This window comes from Dasypus novemcinctus, chromosome 30 (genome assembly GCF_030445035.2).
Source record: "Dasypus novemcinctus isolate mDasNov1 chromosome 30, mDasNov1.1.hap2, whole genome shotgun sequence".
Lineage (NCBI taxonomy): Eukaryota > Metazoa > Chordata > Mammalia > Cingulata > Dasypodidae > Dasypus > Dasypus novemcinctus.
Window position 1 is genome coordinate 46,720,531 of NC_080702.1, and position 22,478 is coordinate 46,743,008.

The window sequence follows — 22,478 nt, forward strand, 5'->3', positions numbered from 1 at the left end:
GAAAACCAATGACACTATTTCCACTGGAGAAATATACACAACTCTGTATTATACCTTGGAAAAAATGATTCACCATATATTGTTTGGGGAGGCAAACTGGTCCTGTGGTTAGGGCGTCCGTCTACCACATGGGAGGTCTGTGGTTCAAACCCCAGGCCTCCTTGACCCATGTGGAGCTGGCCCATGTGCAGTGCTAATGCACACAAGGAGTGCTGTGCCATGCAGGGGTGTCCCCCAGGTAGGGGAGCCCCACGCGCAAGAAGTGCACCCCATAAGGAGAGCCACCCAACCCAAAAGAAAGTGCAGCCTGCCTAAGAATGGTGCCGCCCACACAGAAAGCTGACACAACAAGATGATGCAACAAAATAAACATAGATTCCCGAGCTGCTGACAACAACAGAAGCGGACAAAGAAGAAGACGTAGCAAGAAGACACAGAGAACAGACAACCAGGGAGGGGAGGGGTGGGGAGGAAGGGGAGAGAAATAAATAAATAAATAAATCTTTTAAAAATATATTGTTTGCAATAACATCTAAAGACAGTGCCTAGGAAAGATTTTAACAAACTGATTTATGTGGGAAATGATTTTACTGAGAATCCTAATTCAAGTAATATTGAATAAGGTGGGAAGTACACTGCACTGGAGAGAATTTCAGAAAGAAATGACAAGCTAAGGATATTTTAATTCTCAGATTATACTGCAATCAAAAGACAGACATTTTAAAAGACCTCATAAATAAAATATCTTTCTCTGAAAATTGCAGCTCTGATGTGTGTATGACTCACACCAGTCTGAAACTATGCATGAAAAAATTACAATTGAAAATGAATTCACAGATTTCTCAAAGATTACAAAGTGAATACAAATACATAGCCCATTATTAATATTTTCAAAAATGTCCATTAACTCAGAGTAATCATTAATTCCAAAATGCCACTCTGGTTTGCCATTTGTAGTGATGGCACAGAAATCAGTTGATGAGTGAAGCATTCACCTTAGTCTACATCAGAAATAAAACTGTACATGTACATAGAAATATGAAATTAGGACGTAACATCTGGGTTTAGTAGTAGAATAAATATAGTAGGAAATGCAGAAGACACTCACATTGCTTTTATGATCTGTAAATGTGGACTATTATTGCAGAAAGTGCTGAGATAATTACCCAGAAAATATTGTTAACTATGAAAATAATTCTTAAAGGACAACCTTATGTCACTAGAATAATGAAAGAAATTATTGACACCATCAATGTTTGAAGAATCAAAGATTGTATTGTTGATTACAACCTCACTTTACTTACGATTTGGAAATAGCTGGAGAAAGGCACATATTGGAGATGGAAGGGACTGTTGTAAACCAGTCAGATGATGCCTCCAGTTAAGGATGTGCCCCCCTTCAGGAACCAATGAACAAAAATCTTGGTAGCTGTTACACATCCTTTCGTATCAGAGCTTACTTTTCACTAAAACCATAAAACACAAGCAGTTTCTTTGATCTGACAGAGACTGCAGCATATCTTCATCCTTCCAGCATCTGCTATAATTTTATATATACAGAGTACCCAGTATGAAAGATTATACTGCTCAAAATCCTGGCAACGGTTACTGCCTTCAATCCTGATTCCAGGGAATACATTGAGAGGACAAATTATGTAAATAATACCAAAAAACAGGTATCCTTGATATACAAAAATTAAATAAATAGAATTATTTTATTAGGCAAATAACAGATTATGTCTATTATAAACTTATAAAGTATCTAGATTAAGGTCTCCTAGAGTTTGACCTCTGTTAAACATGAGCACTTATGTAAACTGGAGACAATGTATCCTTTCATAGAGTAAACGTTTCTGAACTTTTTAAAGGCCTACTTTATGTCCTTTTTTCTAAGACTGTAGATAAAGGGATTTAACATAGAAGAGATCATTGTGTACATCACTTAGTCTATTACAAGTGCCCTTGAGTTTTTGGAAGCAGCTCATGTAAGATATACTCTAAGGCCTGTACCATAAAACAAGATCACAGCTGAGAGGTGAGACTCACAAGTAGAGAATGCTTTATATTTACCTCCAGCTGTTGAAATTCTCAAAAGAGAGAACATAATCTTATAGTAAGAGAAAAAGATCCCAGTGAGTGTTATAACACCCAGAAGTCCAGCTGTAAAATATATCACTAGGTCATTGAGGAAGGTGCCAGAACAAGCATGTCTGACTAACTGATTAAGTTCATAGAAAAGTGGGGCATTTCCAATCCTATACAAAAAGACAATCGCAAACCATTGTCATGCAAAAGGGAGACCAAAACACTCAACAACTAGCATGCCAGTAGCAGGGGATCACAGACCTGGGTGTTCATGATGACCGTATAGTGCAGAGGGTGATGAATGGCTATAAAGCAGTCATAGGCCATCTCAGTCAAGAAGGAATTATCTACTAGTCCAAAAAGCATGAAAAAATACATCTGGCTGAGACAGTTTTCATAAGTTATGGTTCTGCTATCTGTCTGGATGTTCAGCATCATCTTGGGTACTGTGATGGAAGTAAAACAGATATCTGTAAAAGAAGGCTGGAGAGGAAGAAGTACATGGGTGTGTGGAGGTGGGAGTCAGTGATGAGGGCCCGGATGATGAGGAGGTTTCCAATGAAGGTGACCAATTACATGGACAGGAGCAGCCCAAAGAGGAGGGAGTTCACCTCTGTATCTTCTGAGAGCCCCACGAAGATAAATTCTAAAACATAAGTTTGCCTTCTGATTTCCAAGTAGGTGATGATTTTCCTAGAAGAGATACCAGAGAAATGCAAATTTATCCACAAGCAATCATCAGAAAAAATATGATAAATGATATGGCCTTATTATAAACGCATTAAGGTAATATTTTTATGGAAATCTAGTATCATTATCTGAAAATATCAGGAAAACATATATTCCTGTTTCTCCTTGATACTTTTGCTAAGTAGAAATTCTTGTCCATAAAGAAAACACTTTGCCAAGGCAGTATTTTCCATTATAAATTCTCTCAGATTTTATTTTAAACAACAAACTTTATGGCAAGTCTTTTTGTACCATGTAACAAAATAGTAAAGAAGAACAAAGTTGCAGGAACCATATTACCTGGTCACAACACTTACTATCAAGACACACTAATTAAAGTCCTATTGATCAAATGGACAAATGTACCCACACAAATGGGCCCATACTTGGTTTACAGAGAACAAGTGAAATTCTTTGCAGAAAGTATGGTTTTCTCAAGAAGTGTTGCTGGAATAGGATACACTCATGTCAAACAAAAGGGAAACTTAGGCACTGATTGCATTCATTTCACAAAAATTAAATGAAATAGAATCATACCACTTTAAAGTAAAATGCATTTCAAAAGTGCAACACTAAAACCTAAATAAAATCTACGGTCTCATATTATGGTAATGAGTTTTTTGATATAGCAATGAAAATATGATCTATGAGAGATTAACATTTATAAATTAGTTTTTATTCAAATGAAAAATTTCCACTGTGCAAAAGACAATGATAAGGAGTTGTGAATAAAAATTACAGATTTGGAAAATTTATTTACAAAACATAAAAGAATAAATGATTTGTATACAAATATATATTACAGTTAATACCACAAAATAAGAAAGCAAATGCTGAAATAAAACCTGGGCAAACAGAACTGATCAGAATCCTAATGTAAGAAGATATACTTTTCCCAAATAGGCATAAAAAAGAAACTCAACATCCCTGGCACCTAGGTATTATTAACAAGTGTCAACTAGCTATGCATCTGGACAAAGATCTTGATCAAAAGGGGGAATATTAAACACGAATGAGTTTTTATGACTAGGAGATTTACAAGTGAGTTTGGATGTCATTCCAAAGGTTTTGCTAATGCACATACCAGCAGATCTGACTACTACAGTAAACAGTACACCAAACAGCAGAGCTCCTGATGACTCTGGAGACATTTAAGCCCTAAGCGGTGCAGAGAATCTCAGGAATCTGGCACCCTGTCAGTGGACTTTACTTTGTAATTTATGCTCTCCAGTGTAAAAGAGTTAGACTAATTTGTAGATCCCAAACATGTGGCACTTCTGTATATTTTATTTACACAAGAGCCATCTGTTAGCACGATACTTCTTAAATAAATGTCCCAGAGCCTTTAATCTTTGGTCTGTTCATGTTCCACTTGAGCCCTGAACCTAAGGAGAGTTTCAGCTCCTACTCTGCATTTCATTGGACGTACCCAGGACAACTAACAAGGAGATGATAATGGACAATACCCACCCCAAGGAACAGAGTGTCTGCAACTGCAAGTAAGATACTTCCATCCATCTACCTCCATAGGGTCTAAGCCCCCTTTCAATTAGAAACAGAGTGGGCATTACCATCACAAAATCTCAAGAAAGGAGAATGAACAGTGTACTAAAAGCAGACTTATTATTTTTCTGTTATAGACATGATTATTCTAGCAATGGAAGAAAGTTTATCATTGATATAAAGGCCATGGTCACCAGAGATTCTAAGAGGAGGGAGAGGGAAGAATAGGTGTAACATTGGGGTATTGTCACGACATTGGGATTGTTCTCCATGACATTGAAATGATGGGTGCAGGCCATTATATGGTTTATCATAACCTAAAATTGTGCAGGACATACTGTAATCTATAATATAAAATATAGTCCATAGTTAGTAGCACTGCTTCAATATGTTTTCATCAATTGTAGCAAATGTATCATATAAGGAAAGATGTTGTTACTATGGGAAAGAGTGGGAGACAGAAGTGGTGGTACAACTGAGGGCTATGGAGACATCCATTCCTACAGTCAGTCATGGCAAATGGCTCTGGAGTTTGATGCCTTGCCAGTGCACCTTACTTAGGATTTTGTGCTCCTGAGTATGATGGATTTTGGACTTAGATGTGACTTCTCTACTACACATGTCTCTTCTGTCACTTTTACTGAAACTGTGGTTTGTACTGGGGTTGTTGTATGCTTAGGAGACTTCAATCTCTGGGCTCTCCTTGTGCCATCTGGGATCTGAGCCTCAGCAGACTTGCAACACCTACTCTCTTGTTCATTGTGCTTACCCAGAGCAGTCCCAGGAAGGTGAATATGGTCAAGCAACACAACAGGGTTCCATGCCTACAACTGCAAGCAGGAGAATTCCATCCATCACCCATGTGGTTTCTAAGCATCTTCTTAATTTAGAGGTGGGAGGGTCATCACCATCCGAGGGTACACAGGATGGAGGATTAAAATATGAGTTAAAGGAACTTCCTGGTATTCTACTAAAGAAATATTGTGACTCTAGCAATGGAAGAAATTGTATCATTAATGTGAAAATATTGGCCACTGTCGCAGTGTGGGCTCGCCCGGAGGGCCGCTGCAGGGGCAGTGTGGGCTCGGGTGGAGGGCTGCAACACACGAAGGGGCCTTCCAAGAAGGCGCCCCGGGGCCGGCAAGGTGCAGAGGACGCGCACTAGGAAGAAGACTACCGAGGAGACCAGGATCTGTGCGCAAGTTTGATTTATTCAGGAAGTACAGCGGTTAATATAGAGCGAAGACGGGGGAGGGACAGGGGGCGTGGCCGGGGGGCGGCAGATGGCTGATAGGTTCGTGCAGGGGTGCATCACTGGTTGCCAGCAGAAGACGGGGTAGCCAGGGTTCTCGGCAGCAGCGAGGCAGGGCTGTCATGGCATGGTGGTGGCCCTCGTGGGAGAGGCGGGGTTAGGCCACCGAGGGGGAAGCAGGCGCAGCTGGGCAGAGGGGCGGGAAGTACGCCCGAACCCCAAGCGGAGGGCCTTAACACTCGTTCCCGCCACCCGGGTCCGACTCGCACCGGTGCCTGGAGACAAGCCGACCCTTGCTGTCGCCGCACTCCCACACGGTGCCACCCTACAGGCCACGGTAATCACTACGGGCAGAGAGAATGAAGAAGAGTTGGGCTATTGGGGGTATTTTCAGAACTTTGCATTGTCCTTAATGATATTGCAGAGAGAGATGAAGGATATTATATATCTCATCATAAGCCATTACATGGACTGGGGTGAGTGTAAATTACAATGTAAGCAATAATCCATGAGGTGCAGCATTACTCGAAAATGTATTCTTCAAATAAAATGAATGTGCCTTTCTGATGAAAGAGGTTACTGAAGTGGAAGGATTGGGGGTTGGGGAGTGAGGTATATGGGTAATGTAACATCTTGTGTGATCTATGTATCTTTTAAAAATGTCAATAAAATAATTAATACACTTTCCAATAATGCAATTAGGATAATTTCCTATTAATACAATTACTTTTACATTTCTATTGGTATATAAAATTAACCACACATAAATAAAATTCATAATTATTTCAAATAAATCTATCCATGCAGTAATGACAAATATATTTCAAATAAAATAATTAAACTTTAAAAACACGTTAATTGAAAGTCCACAATACCAGATAACACAGAATAAAAGAATTATCTGACTGAATTTTCAACACTAATCAATATTTTCTTTTCACAGTTCTCTGAGTTCTATCTTTAAAGAGTGTCAGTCCCTTTTAATATAACACAAAAAAATGAATATAATTTATTTTTCAGATGTAAACCTTGTAGTCTTTTCACAGTTCACTAAATTTCTCTGTGTTACAACATTGATTGTAAGGCTGTATTAGGAGATAAAACTTAAAGAAATATGTAGTTTTCAAAACATATCAATATAGTGTTTCCACATTTCACTAAGAGAGTTCTGTGTTTGATCAGTGATTGTAATTCCATTTAACCAAATAACACTGGATAAAGGAATTATCTTATTTAGCTTTTATATCTGATCAATATAGTGTTTTCAGAGATCACTAACTGAATCTGTTGGTTTTTATTTATTTATTTATTTATTTTTATTATTGACTTTGTAATAATATTACATTAAAAAATATATATATGTGAGGTCCCATTCAACCCCACCCCCCCACCCCCCCTCTCCCCCCCCAACAACACTCGTTCCCATCATCATGACACATCCATTGGATTTGGTAAGTACATCTTTGGGCACCTCTGCACCTCATAGACAATGGTCCACATCATGGCCCATACTCTCCTCTATTCCATCATGTAGGCCCTGTGAGGATTTACAATGTCCGGTGATTACCTCTGAGGCACCATCCAGGGCAGCTCCATGTCCCAAAGGCGCCTCTGTTGTTTTAACATTGATCGCAAGTCTATATTAGCAGATAAAAGTGAATTGAGTATCTTATTTGCTTTTTAAGACATTATAGTATTTTTGCAGCTAATTAAGTGAGTTCTATCTTTTATCATTTTAATTCCATTTCAGCATATTACACAAAATATAGCAATTATATTACTGTGTTCTTGAAACAAATCAATATAGTGCATACAAAATTAGGTAAATGTTTTCTGGGTTATAACACTGATGGTCTATATCAACAGATAAGATTGTATAAAGCAGGTAATCGATGTAGATTAAAAATAATCAATACAATGCTTTTACAATAAAAATGATGGAGAATTTAAAATATTTACAGATACACAGAAATTAGGAGAGTATACCAGTAAGAAACCTGCCCTTCAAATAATACTAAAGGGAGTGCTGCAGGTTAAAGGAAAAACCGGAGAGAGACTTGGAGGAAAGCGTAAGAAAAAAATTAATGAAAAAGAGAAAGAAGAACAATATATTACATAGGTAAACCAAAAGAAAATATGCTAATGTACATAATTTATTGATAATAATGACACTAAATGTTAATGGATTAACTCATCAGTCAAGAGAAAAAAAATGGAAGAGTGGAATAAGGAAATATAACCCATCAATATGCTGTCTGCAAGAAACCCACCTTACACCAAGGGATTCAAAAAGTCTGAAAGTGAAAGGCTTGAAAAAATATTTTACAAGTAAAGAATAACCAAAATAAAATTGGAGTAACTATATAAATTTTGGACAAAATAAACATTAAAAACAAAACTATTTTAAGAGCCAAAGATAGACTCTCTATATTATACTAAAAGGGATAATCTTTCAAGAAGAAAGAACAAAAATAAATTATTATGCACTTAACCAAGAGGCCTCAGAATACATGAGGTAAACACTGGGACAATTAAGTGGAGAAATAAATGCTACTACAATTATAGTGGGAGAATTTAATACAACATTATCATGATTAAACAACATGTCTCAATGGTGAATCAACAAAGAAACAAACACTGAATAATACATTAGAAGATCTGGACCTAATTGACATATATTGAACAATACACCCAAATACAGTGGGATATACTTTCTTCTCAAGTGCACATGGACCATTACCCAAGATAGATGACATGCTAAGCCACAGAACAACAATCAATGGATTAAAATAGAATGAAATTGTACAAAGTAATTTAGCTGAGTACAGTGATATGAAGCTTGAGATTAATAAGGAAAAAAATAGGTCAGGCACAAATATATGGAAATTAAAAAAACACACTCTACAACAAACCCGGGGTCAAGGAGGAAATTACAAAAAAATTAGTAAATACCTTGAAATGAATTAAAATAACACCACAACATATCAAAACTCATTGGATTCATCCAAAGTAGTACTGAGAGGGAAATTCATAGACACAAAAAAAAAAAAAAAAAAGAAGAAAAAGCAAAAAGCAAAGACTTAACTACACACCTGGAGAAATTAGAAAAAGAACCAAAATCAACCCCCAAATGAAGTAAGAAAGAAGGAAATAAAGATTAGAGTAGAACTAAATTATAAAGAAAATATGGGAGAGGACGGGGCAAGATGGTGGCTGAGTGAGCTTACCTGATAATATCTCCTGCAAAGAAGCAGTTGGGCAGTGTTGGAGGCTCTTCGGGACCAGGCTGTTTCAGGATTTTTGCAGGTCAGGAGGTATCTGGACATCGATTTGGTGGGAAGGTAACAGAGAAAATACGTCTAGAAAATATACACGGAGGTCCCAGCTGCGCGCAGAAAGCTCCCTCCTTGGTTGGGCGGAGCCGCGACATTGGGCACTGCCGCAGCACCGGGCGCTGCCGTGGTGTGTTTTTTTTTTTTTTGGAGGCTCTGCAGTACTGGGGAATTCATAAGCCCTGAGTGGTCTATTGGGGGTTAATTGGACAGGAGGCACTTGCAGACTGATTTGGGGAGACAAACAGGAGTTTTATGGCAAAGCAGGGGGAATTTTTGATTGTGGACACAAACAATAGCGATTCCGCCTAGAGCCACCCCCCCCCCCAAACCCGGTTGCCAATCTACAGTGGACTTAAAGTGATAGCAATAAAGAAATGCCACCAGGGTCTGGCAGGGAGGGAGACGTTTGGAAGCTGATTAGGGCAATATTTTGCAAAGCATGGGAATTTCGGGTTTGGACTCTGTTATTAGTGTTTCCGGATGGAGCCCCACCCCCGGACCAGGCTATTAATCTGCGTCATTAAATTGACTGCGGTCTAGAAGTACCCACAGGTGACCGTTCTGGGGGATTACAGGGTGGGAGGGGTCCTGAAGTCAATTGGTGATATATTCACAGAATAGACCCCAGTGAGTGAGTGAACTGTGGGGTACAGTACATAAGATAGAGCTTGTGGATGACACCTCACCCATACGACAGGAACCCAGCTGCGGGGATCCCTGAAGGCTGTGATGCACTGTGGTGCCCCCAGGCTTCCTGTTAACTGGACTTAGGTTGCCAGGTCTGAGTCCCCTAAACCCTGGTGGCCCACATCCCAGAGACTCACACCTCTTGAGTCTTCAATATCTCAGACTTTCCATCCCTGAATCCATCACATCCTGAGGTCCATCTGAGGTTCTTGAATGTCCTAGCCCTCAACGTTTGCATTTTTCCTTTTTTGTTTTGATTTGTTTTTATTTTTCTTCTATTTTTATTTTTTATTTTATTTTTTTAATGTTCTGATTGCTAACATTGCATTATCCCCAATCTTTTCTCCCAGCATATCCCACAAAGTCTTTTTTTTTTCAGTTATTTAGGGTGTTTTTTCTTATTGGTATTGTGGCTGTGGTGGTTGGTGTATATCTTTTTTCTATTTTGCCTATCTATTCTCCACCATTTACCCACCCGCTTTTTCTTTCTTCCTTGCTTCTCTCTTTTTTTTTTCTCCCTCTCTTGTCCCCCATCTTCTTATTTTATTTTATCTTAACTATACAATAGGTGCCACAGGGAACACCTCACATTTGCTGGGTTTCCTCATCCTCCACTGCCTCATTTCTGTGTGAATAGATTTTGGCTATCTACACTATCCCCTTTCCCTTACATCTTGATATCCTCCATCATCTACTGTCTCTCTTATATTCCACCTCCCTTTCTTTGATCCACAAATTGTCTAACTCTTAATTTCTAATACCTTTGTTTTGTTTTCTGTCTGTAATCCACTCTTGAAACTATTGCCTTTCTTTTCTTTTTCCCTCTCTCTCGAAAATACTAGCTTTTTAGTTCATACCATATTCCTCCCATATTCAGTTGTCTACCTCATTATAGGTACTCGACCTACTGCTATAACTCTACACAATTAACATGAATCTAACCTCCATCCTCCCAGATCTCATATTGTTGCTTTGTTAACATATATCACCAATACTACTTTACACTTTTTCCTTGCTTACACAATTCACTTTCCTTGGCACTAATACATTCCTTTAAAGTGAACTCAACCAGCAATAAGAAATTAGAATAAGAAGAACAAAGTGACAAAGAGAAGACATAACACTTATGCAAGAACAACAGCTATTAATCTCCAAGACTAGACAAAGAAGCTAAGGAACTGATTAAACCCGTCAAGATAAAAGGATGACCAGACAGCAACAAAAATCTACAAACCAAACCAGTAATCAGGAAAACATGGCTGAATCCAATCAAAAAACTAAAAACCAGGAAGGGGAGCAGAACTTCACACAAGTAATAAAAGATCTCAGAACATATATCACCCACAAATTTGATGAAGTAAAGGAAGAGGTTAACAATATGAAGACAACACTTGGACGGGAAATTGCAGACATACGCAAAAAAATAACACATATGATGGAAATGAACACCACAGTTCAAGAAATCAAAAATACACTTGCAGCAAATATCAGCACACTAGAAGAGGCAGAGCAGAGAATTAGTGATGTGGAAGACAGCACATTGGAAATCAAACAGATAGTAGAATTGGTCGATAAACAGATAGAAAAAATCCAGCTAGGACTTAGGGAACTGAATGATAATGCAAAACACTCAAACATACGTATCATAGGCATTCCAGAAGGAGAAGAGAAGGGAAAGGGGTCATAAGGAGTGTTGTAGGAAATAATGGCTGAAAATTTCCCAAAATTACTAAAAGAGACAGATGTACATATCCAAGAAGTACAGCACACTCCACTGCTCATAAACTCCAACAGGCCCACCCCAAGACTATAATTATCAAATTATCCAATGCTCAAGACAAAGGGAAAATTCTAAAAGCAGCAAGAGAAAAGAAAAACATCACATACAAGGGAAATTCCATAAGATTAAGTGCTGAGTTCTCATCTGAAACCATGGAGGCAAGAAGGCAGTGGTATGATATAGTCAAGGTACTAAAGAAAAAAAATTTCCAACCAACAATACTCTATCCTAGCTAAACTAGCGTTCAAAAATGATGGAGAGTTCAAAATATTCACAGATAAACAGAAACTGAAAGAGTATACCAACAAGAAACCTCCCCTTCAAGAAATTCTAAAGGGAGTTTTGCAGGAAGAAAGGAAAAAAACAGAACAGGCAGAGATGAAGGAGAGTTAAGAGCAACAAAAAGGACAAAAATAGAAGGAAAAAAATGCAAATAGAATTTGACAATCACAAATCCAATCAAAATATGGCTAACACAAATAATTCCTTGAAAGTAATAACACTGAATGTCAACAGATTAAACACGCTTATCAAAAGATTCTGACTGAGACATTGGATAAGGGAATATGACCCATCTATATGCTGTCTGCAAGAGACACATCTTAGACCCAGAGACTCATGGAGGTTGAAAGTGAATGGCTGGAAAAATATCATACAAGCAAACAATAACCAAATAAAGGCAGGAGTAGCTATATTAACATCAGACAAAATAGACTTTAAATGGGAAACAATTGTGAGAGACAAGGATACTACATTTTAGTGAAAGGGACAATCTGTCAAGAAGATCGAACAATCATAAATATTTATGCTTCTAACAAGGGCGCCTCTAAATAAAAGAGACAAATGCTGGAAAAACTAAGTGAAAAAATAGATGCATCTATGATTATAGTGGGGGATTTTAATACACCACAATCAACTCTGGACAGAACATCTCAAAAGAGAATCACTAAAGAAACAAAACATTTGAACAGTATATTAGAGGAGCTGGATCTAATAGACATATATAGATCTTTACACCCAAACACCGTAGGATATACATTTTTCTCAAGCGCACATGGATCATTATCCAAGATAGACCATATGCTAGGCCACAAAGAAAGGCTTAATGAATTCAGAAAGATCGAAATCATACAAAACAATATCTCTGACCACAGTGGAGTCAAGCTGGAAATTTGCAAGGGACAGAGGCCCAGATTTCACACCATGATTTGGAAATTAAACAGCACAGTCTTAGATAAACAGTGGGTCAAAGAGGAAATCTCCAAAGAAATCAATGACTACCTTGAAACAAATGATAATGATAACACAACATACCAAAATTTATGGGATGCAGCAAAAGCAGTACTGAGAGGGAAATTTATAGCCATAAATTCATACATCAAAAAAGAAGAAAGAGCAAAAATTGAAGGACTAACTGCACCTTTGAAGGAATTATAAAAACAATAACAAAGTAACCCAACAGGAAGATAAAGGAAGGAAATAACAAAGATAAGAGCAGAACTAAATGAAATAGAAAATAAGAAAGCACTTGAAAAGATAAACAAGACCAAGAGCTGGTTTTTTGAGATCAACAAAATTGACAAACCTTTAGGGAGACTAACAAAGAAAAAAAGAGAAGATGCAAGTATACAAAATAAGAAATGAGAAAGGCGATATCACCACTGACCCCACAGAAATAAAGACTGTCATAAAAGGATACTTTGAAAAACTATATTCCAACAAAAATGAAAATTTAGAGGAAATGGACAAATTCCTAGAAACACATAAGCAGCCCATACTGATGAAAGAAGAAATTGATGATCTTAACAAACAAATCACAAGCAAAGAGACAGAATTAGTCATTAAAAATCTCCCAACTAAGAAGAGCCCAGGTAAGACAGCTTCACAGGTGAATTCTACAAAACATTCCGGAAAGACCTAACACCAATCCTGCTGAAACTATTCCAAAAATTCGAAACAGAAGGAACATTGGCGAACTCCTTCTATGATGCCAACTTTCCCTAGTACCAAAGCAAACAAAGACACCACAAGAAAGGAAAATTACAGACCAATTTCTCTATTGAATCTAGACGCAAAAATACTTAACAAAATACTTGCTAATCGTATTCAACAACACATTAAACGAATTATACACCACGACCAAGTGGGATTTATTCCAGGTATGCAAGGATAAGAAAATCAATCAATCAATGTAATACACCATATAAACAGATTGAAGGGAAAAAATCACATGATTATATCTATAGAGGCAGAAAAAGCATTTGACAAAATACAGCAAACTTTCTTGATAAAAACACTCCAAAATATTGGAATACAAGGAAATTTTTTGAACATAATAAAGAGTATATATGAAAAACTTACAGCCAGCATTGTTTACAATGGAGAAATCCTAAAATCCTTCCCTCTAAACTCAGGAACAAACAAGGATGCCCATTGTCTCTGCTCATATTTAACATTGTCTTAGAAGTACTTGCTCGAGCACTGAGGCAAGAACCAGATATAAAAGGCATTCAAATTGGAAAGGAAGAAGTCAAAATTTCATTATTTGCAGATGACATGATCCTATACATAGAAAACCCTGAGAGATCTACAACAAAACTTCTAGAACTCATAAATGAGTTTAGTAAAGTTGCAGGTTATAAGATCAATGTGCAAAAATCAGTAGCATTTCTGTGCATGAATAATGAACAAGATCAGGAGGAAATCAAGAAACAAATACCACTCACAATAGTAAATAAAAATGTCAAATACTTAGGAATAAATTTAACTAAAGAGGTAAAAAACTTATACACCGAGAACTATACAAGACTGTTCAAGGAAATCAAAGAAGACCCAAATAAATGGAAGAATATTCCTTGTTCATGAATAGGAAGACTGAATATTATTAAGATGTCTATCCTACCAAAACTGATCTACACATTCAATGCAATCCCAATAAAAATCAACACAGCCTTCTTTAAGGAACTAGAAAAACTAACTATGAAATTTATTTGGAAAGGAAAGAGGCCCTGAATAGCCAAAGACATATTGAAAAAGAAAACGGGCATCACGAGAAATTATATGCCACAAAACTAGACAACGTAGATGAAATAGACCAAATCCTAGAAATGCACAACCAACCAACTCTGAAGCTATAAGACATACAAGAACTTAATAAAGCAATCACATTTAAAGTGATTGAATCCATCACCAAAAATCTCCCCCAACCCAAAGAAAAAGTCCAAAGCCAGATGGCTTCCCTGGTGATTCTACCAAACATTTTGAAAAGAATTACATCAATCCTGTTCAAACTCTTCCAAAAATTGAAGAGGAATTAAAATAACCCAACACATTTTAGGAACTTATCATCACTCTAATGTCAAAGCCAGATAAATATACTACAAGAAAAGAAAATTACAGACCAATCTCTCTATTAAAACTAATGCAAAAATTCTCAACAGAATATTGTAAATCAATTCCACCAGCATACCAAAAGACTTATACATAATGACCAAGTGTGATTTATACCTCATATGCAAGAATGGTTCAACATAAGAAAATCAATAAACATAATGCCGCACATTAACAAATTAAAGAATAGATGCAGAAAAAGGCATTTGAAAAAATCCAGCATCTTTTTCTGATTAAATAAAAAAAACAATTCAAAAGATAGGAATAGAAGAAAAAATTCCTTTATATGATAAAAGGCTTGTGTGAACAATTCAGAGCCAATGTTGTACTCAATGGGGAAAGTTTGAAATCTTTCCTCTAATATCTGAAACAAGGCAAGGATGCCCAGCATCATATTTGTTATTCTTTATTTTACTACAAGTTCTAGCCTTGGCAATCAGACAAAGGAAAAAAGTTAAAGTAATCGAAATAGGAAAAGAGAAAGTTAAACTCTATTTCCGTATGACATGATCCTGTATTTAGAAAATCCTGAAGTATCCATGACAAAGCTACTTGAGCCAATAAAGTGTTCAACAAGGTAATTTCCTTCATTACTTTTCTTTACTTTTTTTTACTTTTTACTTTTGTTTTCAAAAGCATCTTGAAGTTTTAGATCACAGTATAATTACATATACAATGTATTCGTCATCAAGCCCTTTTCCCCCTTCCCCAGCAATGTTCTTTTTACATGTTCATGTTATATTTGCTGCAGCTGCTGTACAGATATTAAAACATAGCTACCAAGTATGGTTCCATTTTGTTTTATATTATGGTTTATGTTTTAGACTGTACATTTTTCTAAAATTATAGTTAATTTATGGTTTACATTATCATTTGCATTTTAGACTATACATTACAAATTTTGGGTGAAATTTAACATGTTCTATATCCATCATTGCATGATCTTAAGGAACAACTCCATGGTCACCCAGGTACTCCTGCTTCCATCTAATCTATTCTTCTCTCCCCCTCCTCTCAGGGCACACAGTGAAAACTAAGGTTCACTCCTTGAAAGAACAGACTCACAGATAGTTGCAACAATGTGGAGAGCTTGACATACAAGACTTCGCTCCTATATTGGGGTCAAAAATTTTCTTGGGAGACATCCTTTCTTCAGTTTGAGTATATCAGTCCTCTCCAGGATGGGGGTACACCTCCCCATCACTTAATGGTTCTGCACCAATGATATAACACACTATGACAACATAAGCACTCACAAACTCCCTAGAAGCCTGCTTCTGTGTCAGATGTCCCCCATTATGCACCTTAAACAAGTAACACTTCCTTATTTAAAAAAAAAAAAAGATGTAGACCCTGAGCAAGGAAAGAAAGAAATTGCCTTTTCTCTATACATACAGGGCAACACCTATTACAGTGATGATAGGCAAAAGGTTAAAAACAAAGTTTTATGACATTATTAATTTTTAATGCCCAATTTATATTTTTATTTAGATTTTCAAAATTAGTATGTATTATATTTCTAATCTTTAAAGCTATCTTTACTATTTCATTTCCCTACTAATTGAATTTGGCAATATTTTTTAGGCTTCATTATTTTAGAAGATTTGGACAACAAAAGGGTTCAAATGGGGCAGAGGAGGAACACTGTTGTGGGGTGTTATTGACAGGGACATATCATTGGGAGGGAATTCACAAGGGCATGCATATAGGGTATATAAAAATTATTGGATATTCTTTGGGTATTTTCAAAGTAGTAAGAGTTACTAAAGACAACTGAGGGAATGCTGAGTTCCTAGCCACAGGATCTCTGTCACATTTCTGAATGGAAAAGCAACAATGCCAAGTGTAAGGGCAAAGACAAGTAAATAAGGATGGTCCAATGATGAGCCCTAGGTACTGATGACAGTGTTTATGAGCCTGTGTGCCTGAAATTTGAACTAGATATAGAGACTGCAGCTTAGGCAGGGTGCCTAAGAGTTACCTCCTGAGAGCCTCCATGTTGCTTAAATATGGTCACTCTCTAAGCCAAATTCAGCATGTAAATACATCGCATTCCATACAGCATGAGACATAACTCCTGGGGATGAGCCTCCTTTCCATCAAAGGATTACTACCAATCACCAGCTGGTGATGCAACCTGAAAGAAACCTTGACTAAAAGGGGGAAATGTTACAAACAAATGAGTTTATATGGCTAAGACTTCAAAATTAGTCAGGAGGTCATCAGAAGGGTCATGTTTATGCACATCTCAGCAGGATTCCAGAGGAAGCCAAAGTAGATACAACCCCAGGTACTGCTTCTCCCATGGGCTACAGAAAAAAAAAACAGGCTTTATGGTCATGGCAGATGGCTCTGGAGTTCAGTGCCTTGTCAGTGGGCCTTACATTAAAATTTGTGCTCCTGAATGTGATGGAGTTATACTCAGATGTGACTTTTCTACACATGCTTTTCCTGTCACTTTTACTGAACCTATCTTTGGCTCTGTGGTTGGTATATACTCAGGAAAATTGAATTTCTGGACTGGCCATGGGCAAGCTGGACCCTGAGCCTCAGCAGAGTTGCAGCTCCTACTCTTCAGTTCATTGGGCTTATCCAGGTCAGCCAATAGGCAGGTGAAGATGGTCAGCCACCACACCAGGGAACTGAGAGTGCCTACAACTGCAAATAGGAAAATTGCATCAATCAGGATGTGGGATCTAAGTCTCCTCTTGACTTAGAAGTGCAGTGGGCATCACCATCCAAGGGCTCACAAGTTGGAGTAATAAAATACAGATTAGAGTGGACTTACTGGTATTCTACTATGGAACTATTATGACTCTATTAATGTAAGAATATGTGTCTTGATGTGAAGACAGTGGACAAGGGAATTGCTGAGGGCAGGGAGAGGGCAGAAACGATATGATGTGGGGACATTTTTGGGACTTGGAATTGTTCTAAATTATATTGCAGGGACAGATGCTGGACATTACATATTCTGGTTTAATCCAGTGAATGGACTACGAGAGTTTAAACTACAATGTTAACTATAGTCTATGCCAGGCATCAGTGCTCCAAAATCTATTCACCAAAAGAATTGAATGTGTCACAATGATTAAAGAGGTTGTTGACCTGGGAGGAGTGGATTGGTAAGGTAGGGGTATATGGGAACCTCATATTTTTTAATGTAACTTTTTTTGTCATCTTTGTATTTTTTAAAAAAAGACAATTTAAAATAAAAGTGTTCCACAAAGAAGCAGAATAAAGATCAATATGCAATAATCAGTAAAGTTTTTCTACACTATTGCCAAATAATCTAGGGAGAAATAGGGGGGAAATTCCATTTACCAGAGCAGCAATAAGACTCAAATACCTAGGAATTAATTCAACCAAAGAATACAGGATTTACATGCAAAAAACTACAAAATATTACTAAAAAAATCAGTGAAGTCCAAAACAAAGGGAAAGACCTTCCATATTCATGAACTGAAAGATTAAACATGGTGACTATGTCAATCCTCTAAAATTTATTTATAAATTTAATGCAGAGGTAATCAAAATTCAAACAGCTTGGGAAGTGGACTTGATGCAGTAGATTGGGCATCTGTTTTCCACATGGGAGGTTTTTGGTTCAAACCCTGGGCCTTCTTGAGCCATGTGGGAGCTGGCAAATGTGCAGTGCTGGTGCTCATAAGGAGTGCCATGCCATGCAGAGGTGCCCCACATAGGGTAGCCCCACACGCAAGGAGTGTGCCCGATAAGGAGAGGTGCCCAGTGCAAAAGAAAGTGCAGTCTGCCCAAGAATGAAGCCACACACATGGAGAGCTGACACAAGATGATGCAACAAAAAGTAACACAGATTCCTGTGCTGCTGACAACAACAGAAGCAGACAAGAAGAACAACACACACAGCAAATGGACACAGAATAGACAACTTGGGCATGGGGGAGTGGGGAAGTGGAGAGAAATTTTTAAAAAATTCAAACAGCCTACTTTACAGAATTAGAAAAAGCAATTTCCAAATTTATGTGCAAGGGAAAGTCCACTTGATTAGCCATCAGCATTCTATAAAAGAAAAGTGACATGTGAGGAATTTCATTGCACAACCTTGAAACATGTTACAAAGCTATAGTAGTCAAAACAGCGTGCTACTGTCATAAAGATTGATACATCAATCAGTGGAAAGAATTGTAAATCCAGTAATAAGTGATCACCTCTATTGCCAACTGTTTTTTGACTAATCAATGCATTCCATTAGGACCTCAATCTCATTACCTATAGAAGATTCAACTAAAAATATATCATATACCTAAATATAATAGCCAGGCCCATAAAACTACTAAAAGAAAATATAGAAAAATATCTCCCATACTTTGTAGTAGGTAGTAGTCTTGGAACTTTTACCCAAAACACATCATCACACACACACACACACAATAGATAAATGTGACCTGCACAAAATTCAACAATTTTGCACTTCACAACACTTTGTCAGAAGGGTGATAACATATTTGGAAAAAAAGTGTCAGATAAGTGTTTAATAATCAGGATATATAAAGAGATGTTACTGCTTAACAATAAAAAGACAAATGACTCAATTAGAAAGTGGGAAAAAGATTAAAATGGGCCTTTGTCAAAAGAAGAAATCCAAATGGCAAAAAAAAAAAAAGAATGAATGCTCAACATCAATAATGATTTTGGGGAGGGGAGGCAAGAAGGTGGCTGAGTGAACTTGCCTGATAGTATCTCCTGCAGGGAGGTGGCTGGGCAGCATTGCAGGCTCTTTGGGACTGGGCTGTTTCAGGATTTTTGCTGGTTGGGAGGTGTCTGGACATCGATTTGGTGGGAAGGTAACAGAGGATACATCTATAAAGTATACAAGGAGGTCCCAGCTGCCCATGGAAAGTTCCCTCCTTGGGTGGGCGGAGCCCAGGCATTGGGCACTGCCGTGGCAGGGTGAGCTACCATGGCAGTTTTCTTTTTTAGAGGTTCTGCAGTACTGGGGAATTTGTGGGCCCTGGGCGGACTATTGGGGCATTGATAGGATGGGAGGCGCTTGCAGACAAATGGGAGTTTTATGGTAAAGTGGGGTGAATTTTTGATTGCGGACACAAACAATAGCGCTTCCGCCTAGAGCCACGCCCTCCCCCAAGCCTGGCTACCAAACTACAGTGATCTTAACGTGATATCAATAAAGAGACGCCACCAGGGTCTGGTAGGGTGGGAGACGTTCGGAAGCTTATTACGGGAATATTTTGTGAAGCGTGGGAATTTCGGGTTTGGACTCTATTATTAACATTTCTGGCTGGAGCGTGGGGCCTGGCTATAGAGCTGAGTCATTAAATTGGCTGCAGCCTAGAGGAGCCCCCAGGTGGCCGTTCTGGGGGATCATAGTGTGGGAGGGGTCCTGAAGTCAATTGGTGATATATCCACAGAATAGACCCTAGTGAGTGAGTGAATTGTAGGGTACAGAACACAGGATAGAGCTTGTGGATGTGACCTCACCCATAGGGCTGGCACCAAGCTGTGGGGATCCCTGAAGGCTGTGATGCACTGTGGTGCTCCCAGGCTTCCTGTTAACTGGACTTGAGGTTGCCAGGTCTGAGTCCCCTAAACCCTGGTGGCCCACACCTCAGAGATTCACACCTCTTGAGTCCTCAATATCTCAGAATTTTCATCCCAGAATCCATCACACCCTGAGGTCCATCTGAGGTCTTTGAATGTCCTAGCCCTCAACATTTGCGTTTTTTCTTTTTTGTTTTGTTTTGTTTTTATTTTTATTCTATTTTTATTTTTTATTCCATTTTTTTAATGTTCTGATTCCTAACATTTCATTATCCCCTATTCTTTTCTCCCAGCATATCCCCCAAAGTCTTTTTTTCCTCTCTCTTTCTTGTCCCCCATCTTCTTCTTATTCTATTTTATCTTAACTATACAATAGGTGCTGCAGGAAACACCTCACATTTTCTGGATTTCCTCATCCTCCACTGCCTCATTTCAGTATGAATAGATTTTGGCTATCTACACTATCCCCTTTCCCCTACATCTTGATATCCTCCATCATCTTCTATCTCTCCTATATTCCACCTCCCTTTCTTTGATCCACAAAGTGTCTAACTCTTAATTTCTAATACCTTTGTTTTGTTTTCTGTCTGGTATCCACTCTTGAAACTATTACCTTTCTTTTCTCTTTCCCTCTCTCACGAAAACAATAGCTTTTTAGTTAATACCATATTCCTCCCATATTCAGTCATCTACCTCATTATAGGTACTTTACCTACTGCTATAACTCTACACAATTTATATGAATCTAAACTCCATCCTCCCAGATCTCATATAGTTGCTTTGATAACATATATCACCAATACTACTTTACACTTTTTCCTTGCTTACACAATTGCCTTTCCCCAGCACTAATACTTTCCTTTAAAGTGAACTTAACCAGGAATAAGAAATTAGAATAAGAAGAACAAAGTGACAAAGAGAAGATATAACACTTATGCAAAAACAAGAGTTAATTAATCTCCAAAACTAGACAAAGAAGCTAGGGAACTGATTAAACCCGTCAAGAAAAAATGATGACCAGACAGCAACAAAAATCTACAAACCATACCAGTAATAAGGAAAACATGGCTGAATCCAATCAACAAACTAAAAACCAGGAAGGGGAGCACAACTTTGCACAAGCAATGAAAGATCTCAGAACATTTATCACCGAAAAATTTGATGAAGTAAAGGAAGAGGTTAAAAACATGAAGACAACACTTGGAGGGAAAATTGCAGACATATGCAAAAAGAGAACAGATATGATGGAAATGAACACCACAGTTCAAGAAATCAAAAATACACTTGCAGCAAGTATCAGCAGACTAGAAGAGGCAGAGCAGAGAATTAGTGATGTGGAAGACAGTACATCAGAAATCAAAGAGATAGCAGAAGCAGTCGATAAAAAGATAGAAAAAATCAAGCTAGGACTTAGGGACCTGAATGATAATGCAAAATGCTCAAACATACATATTATAGTCATTCAAGAAGGAGAAGAGAAGGGAAAGGGGTCAGAAGGAGTGTTGCAGGAAATAATGGCTGAAAACTTCCCAAATCCACTGAAAGAGACAGATGTACATATCCAAGAAGCACACCACACTCCACTGGTCATAAACCCCAACAGGCCCACCCCAAGACATGTACTTGTCAAATTATCCAATGCTCAATACAAAGAGAAAATTCTAAAAGCAGCAAGAGAAAAGAAAACCACCACATACAAGGGAAGCTCCGTAAGAATACATGCTGATATCTCATCTGAAACCATGGAAGCAAGAAGGCAGTGGTATGATATAGTCAAGGTACTAAAAGAAAAAAATTTCCAACCAAGAATACTCTAGCCAGCTAAACTAGCATTCAAAAATGATGGAGAGTTCAAAATATTCACAGATAAACTGAAATTGAAAGAGTATGCCAACAAGAAATCTCCCCTTCAAGAAATTCTAAAGGAAGTTCTGCAGGAAGAAAGGAAAAAACAGGAAAGGCAGAGTTGGAGGGGAGTGTAAGAGCAACAAAAATGAAAAAGACAGAAGAAAAAAAAAACCAAAATATGACAAGCACAAGTGCAATCAAAATATGGCTAACATAAATAATTCCTTGAAAGTAATAACACTGAATGTCAATGGATTAAACTGACCTATCAAAAGATTCAGACTGGGACATTGGATAAGGAAATATGACCCATCTATATGCTGTCTAC